The sequence below is a fragment of the Pipistrellus hanaki genome, assembly GCF_964339955.1.
Source record: "Pipistrellus hanaki genome assembly, chromosome: 11".
In the NCBI taxonomy this organism is placed as follows: domain Eukaryota; kingdom Metazoa; phylum Chordata; class Mammalia; order Chiroptera; family Vespertilionidae; genus Pipistrellus; species Pipistrellus hanaki.
Genome location: NC_140513.1, coordinates 37,920,926 through 37,939,071, shown reverse-complemented (window position 1 = coordinate 37,939,071; position 18,146 = coordinate 37,920,926).

The window sequence follows — 18,146 nt, the reverse complement described above, 5'->3', positions numbered from 1 at the left end:
CCATTGCGACATTTAAAACAAATATAATACTGCATATATTGTTTCTTACCTTAATGCTATATACCGGATTGTGCAGTTAGCTGTCAATCTGAAGAAAAAAAGGACTTTTTCACTTAACAATGTAAAATATATTTTTGCAAATTAATAGCTAATTAAAATATTTTAATTTACCTGGTTAATGGGATTTTTGCTCTTGAACCTCAGTGAACATCAGGGCTGTAAGACGTTACCTTCATTTTCACACAGGCTTACAAGTTGTCGGAGCCGCGGTAAAGCTTCAAAAGGGCCTCATGCGGCTCTGGAGCCTTAGGTTGCCGACACCTGGTCTAGGCTCTCCCCCAATGAGCCCGGAACTGGGGTTCAGTTCAGTTGGTAGTGGGATTGGAGGTGGAGTTCAGAGCAGTCTGGAGCCCCATCTCCTTCCCGCCAGGGCAATCCCGTGGCACAGCCAACCATCCCTTCTCTGTGTGCCTCCAGGACCTCCTTTTGCCGCTCCCCCGGGGTTCTGCCTTACAGCCCAGCTCCCTATGGATGAGCCTGGGTCCCCAGAGTCTGGCCTAGAACTGGGGTTCAGAGCAGTCGGAACTGGGGCCCAGCACAGTCGAAGCTTTTATTTCCTTCCCGCTAGGGAACGCCAGCCAGGCAATCAGCCGCCCCTTCTCTCCGGCTCCGTCCTCTCCGCGCGCAGCGCGTCTCCGTACCTTAGGCTTTTATAGCTCCTCCGTGCTTCCTTCTGGTTTTCTCCTTGTTTCTCGTTGTAGAATTTCCAGTCAGTCGACTTTCCTGTAGTTCTGGATAATGTCCATTTTATATTTTAGTTGTATTTTATTGATATTGTTGTGTGCGGCTGCAGCTAGGTGTTTACCTGTGCAGCCATCTTGGATTCTCTCTGCATATTAGCCTTTTATTATATAGGATATACACTGAGTGGCCAGATTATTATGCATTCAGAGATCATAATAATCTGGCCACTCAGTGTACAAATACATATATATACATATACATATACATATACTAGTACATATACATATATATATATACATATACTACTACATATACATATGTTCATAAATAAGTAAATGATTAAATGAATGAACTATAGGGTTTTCTCAAAAAACTAGAGTTGAGCCCAATTCTTAGCAGCATAAAATGAATAATAGAAGCCAATAGACAGGTAACTTCCTTTTAGAGAGGATTTCTGTAACCAAGCCCATCAGTAGCCAATCAAGAGCTCCTGGTTTTTGTTCTGCAGCTGACCCCGCAGTGCTAACTTTGTCTGTGGATCTGTACAGTTAAAATGGAAGAAAGAGAGAGTGTGTTGGGCTATTCATATCTGCCTAGGGTCTGCTGAGAGATAAGGTGAAATTTTTATTAGAGCCCAAGTACTTCAGGCTCCAGAAGTATACAGCAGTTGTAGAGGGCGGGGGGAGAAAAAGAAAATTCACCTTTCATCAGAAAAAAATTGTGGTAAAAGTGGATTTTACTTTTCTCTGTAAGAAAATATGAAGAAAAAAAAACTGTTTGGCTTGCTTGGTCTTACTTATTATTTCCTCCTGCAAAAGGCTTATAAGTCCTCTTTGGAAAAGAAATGAAGACCCATCAACATGAAAGTCACTGGGGCCACAATTAGCAATGTTCTTTCTCATGCGGTGCTTTCTTTTCTGTAAACGCCCAATGCTACTAATGAGAACGGCCAGTTATTACATCTATTAACCAAAGGCAGTGCTCTTTGCTGCCCAGTTATACAACATTTTCTGGCAGTTCATTCTAATGAGAAACCGGGTTATTGCAGGATTCTTTGGCCAGGAATACAGTTGAGAACTTACAGTTTAAGTTGAATTTGCAGCCACAAATACATATATTCAGGGGCATTGTGAGAAGATTTCGGGAGATTTTCCCCCTTTTTACTTTTATGCATATTTCAAGTCTAATCAATTAGAAATACATATATTTTTCCTCCTCATGCCCCCAAAGTTTGAATGCATTTTCAATATCCCAGAATCAGAGATTTAGATGGGATCTCTACATGTTCCCAGCCCCACACAAGACAGAAATCTACCTAACTAATCCCTGAAAGCAAATCACCCACCCTTTTCTCGGAAATATCTCCCAGGGACATCATACGTCAGTGCATCCTGCTATCTCTTGGCACAATTTGCTTCCTTGAGGCTTAAACACCATTGTCTTCATTTCCTGTACTGCTCAAGCAGGAGGTTAGCTTTTCCATTGCTTTCATTTCCTCTGCTGCCCAAGTAGAAGCTTCGTTTTTTTCCATCGTCTCCAGAGTCACTGTGGGCTTTTAGACTGTGAAGAGATGTGTCTGTAGACAGTTCCCGGCATGCTTTGTGCTGTTTTGTGCCTCTGTGTCTTTGCACATCCTGTGCCATCTGCCTGGAGATCTTCCCTTTACCTATGACTCACCCTCTCCCACATTAGGAATTCCTGTTGAATCTGCAACACCGAGTGTTTTGGGAAGAACTTCCTCATCTCCACTTCTCAACCTCGGATATGTATTGCTAGTGCGTCAGTGCTACCAACAGGCGTTCGAAACTGTGCTATTGAAAATACAATCCTTAGACCAGCAACGACATCAGTTGGAAGATTATTCAAACTGAGCATTCTTATATCTGGGAGTGGGGCCTGGGACTCTGGGTTTTAACGAGCTTGCTTAATTTTAAGAAGCACTATTCTACAAATGTTTACTTTCAGGTCATCTTTGGCAATTGTGAATTTAATACTCTTGAAAAAAAGAGAAGGTTCATGACTTGGAGTTATCCTTTCACTGAACGAAACTGGAACAGATTCCTGTGGAGGTCATTTCCTCCAGAAGAATATGTAACAGCACAGACTCTACAGCTCACTGAAATTGCTGCTCTCTGCTCCTGATCACAGATACATTTTGAGGGAGGAATTACATGGCAAATTTGGAAAGCCACAGATACCTTCCTGGAGAATACCAAGGGTCAACATTTTTGCCCTTTTAACATTACCTTGGAATTATTCCTTTGCATGTTTGTCTCATATTAGCCATAGAGTCTAGATCCATGTCTTTCATTTAGGAATGGATGAGCACACAGGCCCTGACACTTAGTGAGCATTTTAGCTATGTGGAGGTGGGCAAAGGGGGTGGGATGGATGACATATCTGTAATAGTGTCAACAATAAAAATAAAGTTTAAAAAATAAGACTAGCCAAAACCGATTTGGCTCAGTGGATAGAGTGTCGGTCTGTGGACTGAAAGGTCCCAGGTTTGATTTCGGTCAAGGGCATGTACCTTGGTTGTAGGCACATCCCCAGTAGGGGGTGTGCAAGAGACAGCTGATTGATAATTCTCTCTCATCGATGTTTCTAACTCTCTATCCCTCTCTCTTACTCTCTGTAAAAAATCAATAAAATAAAATAAAATAAGTTAAATAAGACTAAACATTAGGGCATCTTGTGTGTGTGTGTGTTTTTTTTTTTTTAAGATATTACCTGAAACAATGAATGAATGAATGAATGTCCATATAGAGCATTTCTTTCTGAAAGCTTACTGCCTATTTTAGATAGTGCAGCCACCAAATTTAGCTGTGGGTTAGTCTCTGCAAATAATTTCGGCTTATTCTACTGTGTTTCAAACTGCGGTCCCTAGACCAATCAACTGCATCAGCGTTATCTGGAATGTATATTCTGTCCAGATTCCCAGACCCATCAAAATATTTTTTTGAGTCTTCAGTGTGTGATATCCAAAACTCCATGTGATTCTTAAGCAGATGAAGTGAGGGAGCTGCTGGATTATGTGGTTACCCCAGTTTGCAGCACTCTACAGTTGGTCATTAACCATAGACTAGGGGGAGAGGAAATCCCTAATCAGAAAGCTCATTATTTAAATTCAGTATAGGAGGAGTCTTGATGAGGTATGAAAGAGAGAAAGAAGCCCATGAAGAAATGTCATTATGCAAAGATCCAAGGGGTCCCATGAGTCGCACTGCATGTTTGGATTGAAGTCCATACCTTTGGCAATAGTTGCTTTGGGAAGTGGGGAAGAGTTTGAGTTTCTTTTGCTAAGTCACCCTTATGTAAGAAACCAATGAAGTATCCTCCCAGGAATTAAAAGCAACGAAAGGAAAACAAAAAGAGAAAGGGGGGGGGGGGGAGTTAAAAAAGGAAAAGAAACATAGTTATATATTCTTCCCAAACTTCTTCTCTCAAAAGAGAGATACAAAGGCCCAGCAGATACCGATTGACAGTGGTATGATTTTAAGGGGGTGAAAACGCCATTTATGTTCCCTGAGAGTCCCCAGAGATGTGTCCTGCTCCACAATTTGAGACAATGTCTAAAATATGAATTCCCCGAGAGAAAAACACATTGGCTTAAATTCAAAATACAATATGGGAACCCAGTGGCAAGACTGCGTAGCTTTTAAAATCTTTCTAAGTCACCCCATATAGACAGAGTCAAACCAAAAGGCCACGGACAATAACATTAGTAAGTTATTCTCATGAACCTCAGAATAGAAGTTAGTGGGGACAAGTTACCAAGACCCATGTAGTATCAGCATCTATACCGGAAGAAGCCAAGGAAAGTAAGGAGGTCATCCAACAGATCTGAGAACAAGATAACTCCCAAATTGCCAACATGTGTTGACTGGCAAAAAATGGGCAGCCTATTTGAGGACTGCAACTGAATTTGAAGGGTTATTTGCAAGTGATTACAATGGCATAGCACCAAGGTTTTAAAAGGCTGGATTAATCTGGGATTTACAAACTGTGGAAACTAATTTGCCCAAGTGCTCTCCCAGGACAATGCTCCACACTGAGGAGAAACTGCTGGGAATAGAGCTTAAATTGACCAAGAGAAAGGGGAAAAGAGAAGGTCCAAAGAAAGTGGGGATGGGGAACAAAACCAGGAGATCTTCAAAACCATACTTTTGAACAAAAACAATGAAATAGAAAGACGAAATTCTACAGCAATGGAGCTGGGGGTGAGGGTGGGGGGGCGAGCCATAGACACCATTTTCTGGGGGGTAAAATTAAAAGAAAGAAAAATCTGTACAGCAATCTGATCCATCCCTTTCTTTTAAAGGTTTAAAAAAATTCGTCTCATGTAAAAATGAGTAACAAAAGAATCATAGTTGAATTCTATACAACAAATTTATAAGAAAATAGAAAATTAGGCACAGGACAACATTTATATAGTTATTGAAAGCAATCCAGAAAAATGTCCCAAAGAACAGGTAAAAACTAATATTTTGCAAATGAACTAATGGAAATTTTTAAATGATAAATTATATGAAAGAACAACACAAATCAGAATTAGAAAAACTCAGAAATGAGGTGAAAGAACAAAGGACAAAATAATAATATTTTTCGATTATTTCAAAATATAAAAATTTAAATCACATCACAAAAGAGGATATCCAAATGCAATATAACATAATATAAAGAACATGGATTCTGGCATTAGGCCAAACTGGTTTTAATAATGTGAACAAATACTCAGTGTCACTAGTAATCAGAAATTCACATTTAAACCACAACAAGATATTAAACACACATTAGAATGGCTAAAATTGAAAAGACTGATAATACTGAGTGCTTGCAAGGATGTGGAACTACTGTAATTCTTATACACTGCTGGTGGAAATATAAAATTGTACAGCTGTTTTAGAAACTGTCAGCTTTTAATACAGGTAAAAATACGTCTGCACTACTAGCCAACATTTTGGTTTCTAGATATTTTCCAAGACTAATATATACAAATATTCATCACAGCTATAATTCATAATAGCCAAAAGTCTAAAATCAACACAGATGTCCATTAACCAAAGAAAGAATAAAATGTGGTATTTACATGAATTACTGATATACACTATAATGGATATTATATTGGATATTGGGATATAATAGGTATTGTATCAGATATTTTTTATGAATCTCAAAATCATTATATTGATTGAAAAAGTCAGACAGCAGAGTAAACACTGTTATAATTCCATTGATTTGAAATTCAAGAACAGTTTAAAACAATCTATGGCAATAAAAATCAGAATAGTGGTTACCTATTTTTAGAAGTTAGGGTTTTTACTGGAAAAAAAGCATGAGGGAACTTTCTGGAATGATGGAAATGTTCTATATTTTGATCTGTTTGATAGTTACACAGATGTATACATATGTGAGCCAGGAGACCACAAGACCACTCCAAAATTCAATGAGAAGGATGCACCAAACTCAGCATATGGTCATACTATAATTTATTACATGAAAAACAAAGTAAAGTAAAATCAGCAAAGAGCAAAAGCACATCGGGCCAGGTTTAGAGTAACCAGGAGCAAGCTTCCAAGAGACAAGTCCCAGTGAAGTCACATAAGACAATTCCTGCCGCAACAAATTGTGACATGTGTAAAGTGTTGTCTTCCAGAGAAACCCATGAGAGATCCAGTGCCAGGGGTTTCCTTGGCAGCAGTCACAGAGGAGCTTCTGCCCAGCATGTACGAAATTTCAGACTCAGAAGGAAAGCATGTGTTTAGCATAAAGCACAGTGTCTTCATAAACACACAACGAGCCATTTTTATCAGAAAAACAACACAAACCTTCATGAAATTCAAATTTCTATATGTCAGCAAAGGGCCAACCTTGCAAGCAGGTTTTTTAAAAAGATAGTAATAAGCATATTTCTCTTTTATTAGATAGGATAGAGGCCTGGTGCATGGGTAATATGCAAATTGACCATCACTCCAACACACAAGATGGCTGCCCCATGTGGTCAAAGATCCTGCCCCCATATGGACACAAGATGGCCACCATAAAATGGCCAATAGGGGAAGGCAGTTGGGAGGCACCAGGCCTGCAAGGGAGGGCAGTTGGAGGTGATCAACCTTGCAGGTGAGGGCAGTTAGGGGTGACCAGGCCAGCAGAGGAGGGAAGTTGGGGGCAAATAGGCTGGCAGGGAAGCAGTTAGGCATCAATCAGGCTGGCAGGAAAATGGTTAGGGGGTGATCAGGCAGAAGTAGTTAGGGGCAATCAGGAAAGCAGGCAGGCAAGCAGTTGGGAGCCAGCAGTCCTGGATTGTGAGAGGGATCTCAGGTTGGAGAGGGAACAGACTGGGCTGAAGGACACCCCCACCCTCCGTGCATGAATTTCATGCACCAGGTCTTTAGTCCTAATAATAGAGTAATATGCAAATTGACCCCATGTGGACACAAGATGGCCACCACAAGATGGCCAGCAGAGGAGGGCAGTTAGGAGCCATCAGGCCTGTAGGGGAGGACAGTTGGGGGAATCCAGGCTGGCAGGGGAGAGCAGTTGGGGTGACTGGGCCAGCAGGGAAGCAGTTAAGCATCAATCAGGCTGGCAGGGGAGTGGTTAGGCTGGTAGACACAAGTGATTAGGGGCAATCAGGCAGGCAGGCAAGCAGTTGGGAGCCAACAGTCCTGGATTGTGAGAGAGTTGTCCATCAAAGGGTCTTATATTGGAGAGGGTGCAGGCTGGGCTAAGGGACAAACACTCATCCCCACTCACCATACATGTATTTCGCACACCAGGCCTCTAGTATAACATAATATAAAGAACATGGACTTTGGCATTAGACTGAACTGGTTTTAAAAGCTGGCTCCATCATTTGCTAACTGGGTAATATAACAGTCAATAGGTATCATTTATCTGAGCTTCAGTCTCTTCACCAGCAACATGAGGATATAATATCTACAAATGAAAAGTTGTAAGGATTAAATGAAATAACATATGCAGTGGACACACACAAAATATCTAGTTCATTATTAAAGGAGCTAAAACTCTAGCAGAAAAGACAAATGTATATGTGAAAAATTATAAGACAGGGTGAGAACTTCCTAAGTGCCATGAGGCTTGTTCAAAGGTTTGACTTGTAGGAGGACAGACAGAGGGGTTCTTGGTAGCATTTGAGGTGATGATTGAATGTTTCATAGGATTTTGAGATTCCGAGATAAAGTGGGGGAAGGTATTTTAAAACCAGGGAAGGGTACATGCAAATTAGCAAGCTGCATTTGTGTTGGGCTTTTGCCAGCCCAAATTTCACTGAGAGTACTAGCATTTATTGACCTACATGATTTATGGACATCAAACATAAAATCATGTGAATGGGGGACACGATGGGCCCTTCCAGTCTGGATCGAAGGCAAATGCCATTTTTGCCTTTTGGCATACAGCAATATGGAGCAGGGCATGATCTAATCAGCAACACTATTGAATCTACAGGACAAAGTGTGGCTTCTGGAGAAAAAACAAATACATGCACAGTCTTGCCTTTGTATGTTAGTCTGGTCAGACTCTGCCTCTTTTTGTTTTCATTTATTAAATAGATATTTATTCAGTGGGTAGTCTGTGCCAGGCATTGTGCTGCACCCTGAGGATGAAACATATGAGCTCACAGACTCATCAGAAAGTCTACATGTAAATGCATGGGTTACACAGAGAACAGTAGGGGCTTCAGGGGAAAGAACAGCGAAGGACTTCAGCATCACACAGGACAGGGTGCGTCTGGTTTCTACTTTGACGTATGCTCACCGCTGGTTGTTAAACTGAAGGATGGATATAATAAGCTAGCTCCTTCCCAAAACTGGTCAAATGAAAAAAACACTGGGCTCTAGGTAAGGTCAGAGTGCCCTCTACTGAAATAGGAAGCTGGAATTGGAAAACAAATTAGAAAGACAAGTACCTATGATTTCACTCATATGTGGAATCTAGTGAACAAAATAAAATAAACAAAATAGAAGCAGACAAGATATAAAACAGACAGAATAGTTGTCAGAGGGGAGAGGGCTTAAGGGATGGGTGAAAAAGGTGAAAGGAGTAAGCAAAATAAATAAATAAATAAGTAAATAAATAAAACAACTCAGACATAGACAGCAATATGGTTATTGACAGAAGAAAAGGGGAATGGGAGGAGGTAGTTGAGGGGGAATAAATGGCGATGGAAGGAGACTCGATTTGGGATGGTGAACACACAATATAATATATAGGTAATGTATTGTAAAATTGTACACCTGAAACATATATAATTTTATTAACCAATGATGCCCCAGTAAATTCAATTAAAAAAAGAAGACAAGCTATTCTGAGTTTATCCAAATAAAAACACACCCTACATCCTTTTATCTGTAGAAACTAATAAAGAATCTTCTTTTCCTACTAATACTCAATTTTTAGGAGCCTTGTTGAATTCTTTTGTTCATTGGGAAGCAATAAAGGCACGAAAGAACATCAATCAAATAGATATAAACATCCTCATGGCAAAATAGACTTAGGCTAACGAGAATATAAAAACTTACCAGGTTGATTGGTGGGCTATCGAAATCCAAGGTGTATTAGCCTGGACCTTTTCATAGGGTGACAATAAACATTGGAGTCCCAGCTTCTAAGAACCTACCATGTATTTTTATTCTCCTCACCCCAACGTGGATAAAAAGAAAGTTATACATGGATAAAAAGAAGTTCAGCCAAGAAAGATTTAAAGGAAACTTTACTTATTAAATTTAAAAAGCCAATCTGAAAAGGCTACCTACTGTTTGATTCCAACTGTATGTATGTCATTTTTTTTAAAGTAAAAGCACAGAGACAGTAAAAAGACCAGTGATCGCCAGGGGTTTAATAGAACTCAGAGAAGTTTTAGGCCAATGAAACTGCTCTACATGACACTATAATGGTGGATACATGTCATTAAACATTTATCCAAGCCCACAGAATGTACACTACCAAGAACTGACTCCTTTTTTTAAAAAATATATTTTATTGATATTTTTCAGAGAGGAGGAAGGGAGAGAGATAGAGAGCTAGAAACGTCGACGAGAGAGAAACATCAACCAGCTGCCTCTTGCACACCCCCTATTGAGGATGTGCCTGCAACCAATGTACATGCCCTTGACTGGAATCGAACCTGGGACCTTTCAGTATGCAGACTGACGCTCTACCACTGAGCCAACCCGGTTTCGGCGAGGAACTGACTCTTAATGTACATGATAGACATTATGTGATAACAGTCTGTCAATGTAGGTGCATCGATTGTTAACAAAAGTAACAGGGGATGTTGATAGTCAGAGAGAAAGTTGCCTGGTGTGGGGTGGGGAAGGGAATATATATGGGAACTCTGTACATTCTGCTCAATTTTGTAGTGAAACTAATACTGGTCTCAAAAATAAGAGCGTATTTAATAAGGAAAAAGTTGATTCAAGCTAAATGTATCAAAAGGGCAGGTCTCAGGAGACAAAAGTTCATTAAAAGGTTACTTGTCCTAACATCTGAAAAGGCTATAAATAGGAAGAGAAGATGTGTGGGTGATGGGCTACATGGCAGTGTAAGCTTCAAAGAAAGCCACCTTATTTCTTTCCTCTTTTCTAATCTCCCTCCCAAGCAGCAACCCTTAGAGACAGTGACCATCATTACACGTGATTTAAATTCTGGTTAGTAGAAATGGAAGCATTCACTCCAAAGTAGCAATGATGATAGTCTTAAGGAACTCTTATTTATTTATTTATTTATTTATTTACTTACTTACTTACTTATTTATTTATTTTTAATATATTTTATTGATCTTTTACAGAGAGGAAGAGAGAGAGAGAGAGCTAGAAACGTTGACGAGAGAGAAGCATCGACCAGCTGCCTCTTGCACACCCCCTATCGGAGATGTGCCCACAACCAATGTACATGCCCTTGACTGGAATCAAACCTGGGACCTTTCAGTTCGCAGACCGACGCTCTACCACTGAGCCAAACCGGTTTCGGCGGAACTCTTATTTTTTAATATACAGCCTGAACTGTGGAACTCAAACGGACATTCAGACTAAAGTATGGCACCAAAAAGGATAAGTGACTTGCTTAAGGATCCACCTCCAATGGCCTGGGAGCACCTGGCCCCAGTGACTGGCAATGTGCTAAGGACATGATGTTTACTCCACACAATGGACAAGACAGAGCAATTGTGTGGCTTGTAAAAGTGGATCTACAATGAGTGACTCTTCAGAAAATGTATTACCTTAGAGCAGACATCAAGGCTGCTAAATGTCAATAACTTCCCTTTGGGTTGAATTATTTGATCTGAAGCTCTTTCACCCTGAATTAGCTTCCCAAAATGAACCCCCTCTTTTGAAACAGCGTGATAAAGAAGTCTCAAAAACTGTCCCAGGAGGAACAACAGTCATTTTACTTAACTGGCATTTAGAGTAGCATAATTAATACTTTTAGAAAATTTTCTGGCCTCTTTAATTATGAGTTAAATATTTGATCACTCCTGCACGATTAACACGCTAGTACACATGAAAGGTAAGGGGGAGGTCTCTCTAGACAGGTGCTGAATGCCTTACTTGCAATAACATCCCCAGCCACCACAAGTTGGGACATCTGGTAGAGATTTTTAGCAATGAACATCTGGGATTTAATTTGGGTCATGTAGTAGATACTCCTTTCATTAAAAAAAAAAAAAAATCTTCTTTATTCAAAGCAATTTGCAGTCTCTCATCATCTACTCTCACCCCTCACCCAGCCCCTCAGAAAACTAATCTTCACAGTACCTATTGTGAAGACCCTTGGGATTTCTTGGCTTTGCAAAATGGTAACTTAATGCAATTCAAGCAAGGTTATTGCCATTTCTTCTTCCTCTTTTCCATCCATTGATGACCTCGGGGTTAATAATTAAAGTAGCCTCTCCGGGTACTTCAGCTTAATTAGTCAATGCTGTCAGCTATTCCATGGCTTGTGGATTTAACAGTACGTGTGAAGGGGTAGTATGAGGTCAGGAAGAAGAGGCAGCAGGAAGTTCACTTGTGTTCATTTTCCTGTGGAAATGGGTTTTTGTGACTGTTCTTTTCAGAGTTCAGCAGATTGCTTGTCCCACTGCAAATCGCTGCTATCAAGAAACACTCTTACTCTCATTTGTGAGACCCAACCATCATTTCCTGGAGATAAAGATGGCTTAGATTTCAGCACAATGTAAAAAACATGTTCCAAGACGTTTCTTGAAGGGAGTCAGCATATTTAAAGAAAACCCACCAGACAGACCTTAGAGAACATGGCTTTTGCTCTTACATATTTTGCCATCCTCAAACTCAGGTTCCACTGACCTCAAGAAGCCATTAGATCATATCAGCCCCCATTTCAGTGTCAAGGGTAGTAGGTTGCCCCTCAAAATATAAGGCTAGAAGCTGACATTTAGATCCTGAGTGTCTTTCCCAATCCTTTCTAAACTTGGCCTGTGGGCAGTTTCATGTGCAATATAAGCCAAGAAGTACTTCTCGGAATGATTTCCTCTTCCATTAAAACAGATCTTAAAAGGAAACGTTGACTCGACTCCTCCCTCAATTACTCATATTCAGCATTTCCTACCATCACCAACACCCGTCTCATTAAATTAAGTGTCCTCAAACAGCTATGACTGTCACAAAAATGTGTTCCTTTCTTTCATCTCTTTCTCCTTATAGCAAGTTTTCCCTTCGGATCTAATATATCAGATTCAGTCTTCTAAATACGTATTATTTTTCTAATAAGTAAAATGTGGATTTATTGCCTGTGAAAAGCATGTTTGGTCCAGAAAACCACATCCCTGTAGTTGAGACCTTTTTTGAAATGGGAAAGTTCCATGTGGGAAATATACAACAAGGATACAGTTGAAGTGGGTTTCTCTGCCTCAGCACCAAATGATCTTCCAGTAGTCTTTAGCTTTAAGATGAAATGAAACCTAAAGTTGGTTCCACAAAGGAGAACTTGTGGTGACTTGGTGTATATATAAATTAGATTTGGGAACATATGTTCTGTTAAGGAAAAGAAGCTAGACATGGTTAAAACTTCTGACACAACAAAGGAAGGAAATTGATCTGAGTGTCTCTCTGTCATGTGCCTGTCGCTGTGATCGTCTCATCCAACCCTGATCTCTGGTGTCCCTGTTGATACTGGAGCCATTTCCTGCATGATAGTATGTTCCTGGGAAAAAGCAGTATCATTTACCCCACCAGGCAGACACAGCTATAGGACGTCATCAGAGCCCTTTCTGTTTCCGTTGCTGGGTGTTGGCCATTCTGCAGGATTTGCATCTTTCTCTATTGACTTCCTCCTCAGTTGAGGGAAAACTGTGGAAATGTCCAAAGACTTGGTTTCAAGATGAATTGACAAAGTTCAGAAGTGAAAGACAAGAAGGAGGTGGAAATATATTTCAAGGTCCAAGATCAGAATATGAACCTATAGAATTTATTTGTTCCCTGCTACTCAAAATGTGATCTATGGACCCGTAGCTATGGAATCACAGGGTTGCTTATTACAAATGCAAAACCTCAGACTCCACTCAGGAACTACTAAATCTGCATTTCAACAAGACACTCGATGAATTTGTGTGCACTCTAGAGGTTGAGATATGTTGATCTAGTTCAATCCTTCTATTTATCGATAAAGGACCTGATCTCAAGTAAGTAGCTTGTCCCAACCCACAAAGCTAAGTACATCAAAGCTGTATGACTACTCCAGTTAACCTACTTTCACTGTGTATGGAAGGGAAACATACAGCTCAAATGCCTCAGGAACAACATTTCTTCAAGCTCGTCATCACCTTTCAACTCACAGGCCAAATCAGTTTCTTCCTACGCATCAGAGTGTTTTCACTTCTCTCCTCATCCACCTTGGTTCCATTACAATTCTCCTGCAAATTCGTAAACCATTCGTTTTCTCCACACCTTCATCCAAAGAACTGACCAAAGTTGGAGAAAAATCACTCCACTGAATATATTGCATCATTTTACATTTATAATCAGCAACCTCCACTGAGCCATTGACAGTGCCCATTAATCTTACTATTTTTCTGAACTAGAAACTTTTCCATTTCATACCTTTGCCTATTTCCTCAAACTACCCACACCGGTTCTCAACTAATGACTTGTCTCTAACTTCAGTGAGGTAGTTAAAGTAATGAGCTATCAAGCCCCTTTCCACTACTGATTCTCAATAAACACACCCTCCTTCACCTACCTGTACCCATCTTCCCTCCCCTCCCCTTTACAATAGATATATCACCCCCTTTTAAAAAAAGGGTAGTTCATAATGGGCTCTGTGAATGAACTCATTCATTCTCACCTTCTCTGGAAAAGACCTTACTCTATAGCTCTATAGATCATCTTTCTTCCATAAACATGCCACTTACACACATCCTTGCTTCTGAACCATATCATCTGTATTCAGATATATTCTGGTATCTCCCTGCTTAAACAAGAAGCAAGCTAACAAAGTTTTTGATGAAACCTCTTTAGTTTGATCCCTACATCAGGTCTCTCCTTCAGTTAGCTTCTTGGAAGAGTGTGTTGTCTACTCTTTCATCACCCATTTACTATTTTTCAGAATGACTTCATTAATGCATGATCTTTTTTCTTAATTTAAGTAATAGGAGAAGAATGAAATAAAGAAAAAAAAAATTACCAGAACTCTCACAAAAGAATGGATAGGTAGGAGAAAAAATGTAAAATGGAATGACATTCTGTATGCTATCTTTTTAAAGTTAAGATTTAATTGTTCCTGAAGTGAACACAATAAACGTTTAGAAAATGAAATTATAAGAAAGACTTCTTACTTTGAACAATTCCCTTCATATTCTTAGTTTTATGTTATATTGTTATTTTAACTTTGTCAAGATATTTAATACTTAAAACTTGTTTTGTAATTTTAATCATCCTAGTAGTGAGCCCTACTTCTCTATTTAAATCTATCTAATTCTGAACACTAATAATTTTATTGTAGATTTTCTATTCCTGAGTATACTCAGTAAATATATTTGGGGCATCTATGCACTGAGGAGATGAGAGTGAAAAACAGAGGTAAGAACCTTTCACTCATGAAACTTACATTCTAAAAGGGGAGAGAGAAAATATACCAAGCAAAACAAGAACCTGTTCAAATTTTGTATAAGGGCTAGGTACATCAGGATACATAGTAAATAAGTGGGGGAAAGGTTATTTTAGCCAAGAAAGATCTCTCTTTACATGTGATATGTGCATTGAGTCCTGAAGGATTCAAAAGAATCAATCAAGAAAAGGTTTCTTAGGGAAAACATTCTACAAGGAAGGAACAAAAAATGCCTAAGACAAAAGTAAATTCAACTTGTCTGAGTACCAGAAAGAAGGCCAATGTAGTGAGAGCTTAGTAGGAGAGGCCAATTTGTGATTGAAGAGGTAGTCAGGAGTCTCCAGGTTAATGGAGATTCAGATATGGTGCCCCCTGCAAGTTCTGTGCAGGGAGGGCTCAGCAGAGGAGCAATGGCCTCTGCAGCACTTTTGACTGAGAGAAAGCTGCTCCTCCAATCCTCATCCTGAAGCCAGACAATTCAGTTCCTCCCCCTAGTGTCCCTGGAGCTTTCTAGCTACTGCCCCAGCGCTGGGGCTCAGAGGGAGGCAGTCCAAGTGAGTCCACGTGTGGGCCCTTGAAAAGGAGTGCCAGCAACTCCAGCAGCCCTCTGTCTCCCTCAGCCACAATCCTCACTGGTTTTCACAGCCAGAAGTTATGGGAACTTCTCTCAACCCTGGGCTGGGGTGCCTGGTATGGGGAGAGGCCTGCTCACTCCTCAAGGGGAAACTTTCATTGCTGAGATATTCCTCCCAAGTTTTATCAACCCCATGTGGGTGTGGGATCAACCCCTTTGTGTCTTCACCCCTTCTACCAGTCTCCATGTGACTTCTTCTTTATATCCTTAGTTACAAGACTTCTGTTCAGCTAGATTTCAGGCAATTTGAAGGATGGTTGTCCTGTAGTTTGGTTTTAATTTTGGTGTGATTGTGGGAGGATGCAAGTACCACATTTATCTATGCTGCCATCTTGACTGGAAGCCCAAGGAGTGTTTTGAAGTAAGTCTAAGCTGGGTACAGAAGGAGTGGGGATAGAAAGCTTGGTGGTAATGAAAGTGGTAGGATCAAGGGACTGGGATCCCAGTGAAGTTGAAGGATGGATAGGGTGTGAACCTGAGAGTGAGCCAGAGCAGCAATGGTGGCGACACTCTTTGTTCTAATTGCTTTCAACTCTTGCCTTTTTCCCGCTTGGTTCACTATGATTATCTTCAGGGTTGTTTTTTTTTCTGTGTAAATAATTTGATGTTCAGCTGTGTGTACTCTTTTCTTTGTTTGCTGCTAATTTACGTAAAAGTTTTGTAATGACGTTGTTTTGGTTCTTAATTTGTTCCCTTGGCCTTAAAGTTGCCTTGTGCATTTCATGCTGTTGTTTACAATTCCATCCTTGAATTCTTATTTTTATGCTCCTGTTCTTAATAAGGCATTTCTGCTCATAATTATTTTATGACCCAAAGCATCCATGGAAATGTGGGCTGAACGAATCATCTGTGTTTTGCCCAGTATTACCTTCTTTCTTCCCCCCTTTATCCTCCACTTTCCTTCCTTCCTCCTCCCTCCCTCCCTCCCTCCCTCCCTCCCTCCCTCCCTCCCTCCTTCCTTCTTTCCTTCCTTCTTTTCTTTCTCCTCTATTCTTAATCTATCTAGCACCATGCCTTTTTCCCCTTTGCACAAGCTTAAGGTGGACAAGTCTAACAAAACTTCTTTTTGCTCTGATAAAATGCAAGTCAGTTTTCACTGACACCCTTTGCAGCTCCTCTGAGACTGCAGTTCTGTAAACTGACTCTCAGCAGCTGGAGGGAGGGGAGCCCTGATGTGTTGGGTTTGCACATTTCTGTGGTGCACATACTTATACCACACCATTCCCAACTACTAACTTAGAAACCAGCCTGCAAAAGTCCTGAATATTGAACAATGGGCTCTTGTGAGCCAATATCAAGATAGCAAAAGACAAGCCTTGAAGCCTGTGACCATGCAGGTTTCTGCTCTGGAACCCACACTCCAGTCCTTATTTTTGGAGTGGCCTTGAAAAAGTTATTTAACTTCTTGTAGTCTCCCTATTTTCATCTTTACAAGACAATTAATGATATCTAACGAAAGAAAATTTGTGAAGTTTAAATCAGATAATGATTAGCTCGTGAAATCTTCCTAATTCATGAAGAACACACAGGGGGTGGGGGTGGAGGGGGTGGGAGGAGGGCAATTGTGAGCTGAGCTCTGAACCAGAGACTTGGAGGGGCCTCAGAACACTGCTGCCTGCTTTCTGCACCCGGACTCTGTGGAACTCAGCTGTGAGGCTGCATTTCTTTCTCTTGGGGCCTCTTTCTCATACCCATACACACTCACTGTAAGCCGCCTGAGTGACTCACGGTGACAACTCAGCCTCCTGCTGTAGTCCTCACTTCCTTGGGGACTTCTAACAAGTTATTCTGGCTCTCAGCCCTACCACTTCCTCCTTTGGAAGAGGAAGCTTATAATCAGCACTCAAACCCACAGACCTCACAGGGAAACTGTGAGGGAGGTGGGATTAAGTACAAATATTTACCTTCCTCCATAGCCTCTAGTCCTTAGATGTGACTTTGGGAATCTCTCTCCTTAAAGACTCACAAACAGAGAGACATCTGCAAAAGGCAGCAATGAGAATACAATGGAAATGTGTCTTGGCTGGTGTGGACTCTGCCTGTCGTTACCTGGATTTGGCTCCCAAGGAAAATCCCCCTTATTGGAAGGCAGAAAACACAAGTTTTGAAACCAGCTGACCTAACTTATACTAAGGCCTCAGTTTTCTCATCAGTAATCTGTACATAATAATTATGCATACTTCATAGTGAGCATATATAGATACTTTTTTAAAAATATATTTTATTGATTTTTTTACAGAGAGGAAGAGAGAGGGATAGAGAGTTAGAAACATCGGTGAGAGAGAATCATCTATCAGCTGCCTCTTGCACATCCCCCACTGGGGATGTGCCCGCAACCAAGGTACATGCCCTTGAGTGGAATCGAACCTGGGACCTTCCAGTCCACAGGCCAACGCTCTATCCACTGACACAAACCAGTTTTGGCCATAGATACTTCTTAATTACAAAGACTTTTTCATTGAGATCTCATGTGTAAAGTACTGAGTCGAGTGCCTGGTACAAAGAATATTCTCATAAATGTTAGCTAAAATTATTATTGAGTCTATCTGCTTATTAATTAAAGATTAATTAATAAGATATTTGGGGTCTTTGAGAAGTCTCACCTAAAACTTTCTTGAAACAGGTGCCCTAAAGTCAAACTCACATTTCAAGATTTATTTCACTGTTTTGTTACATTTTAATT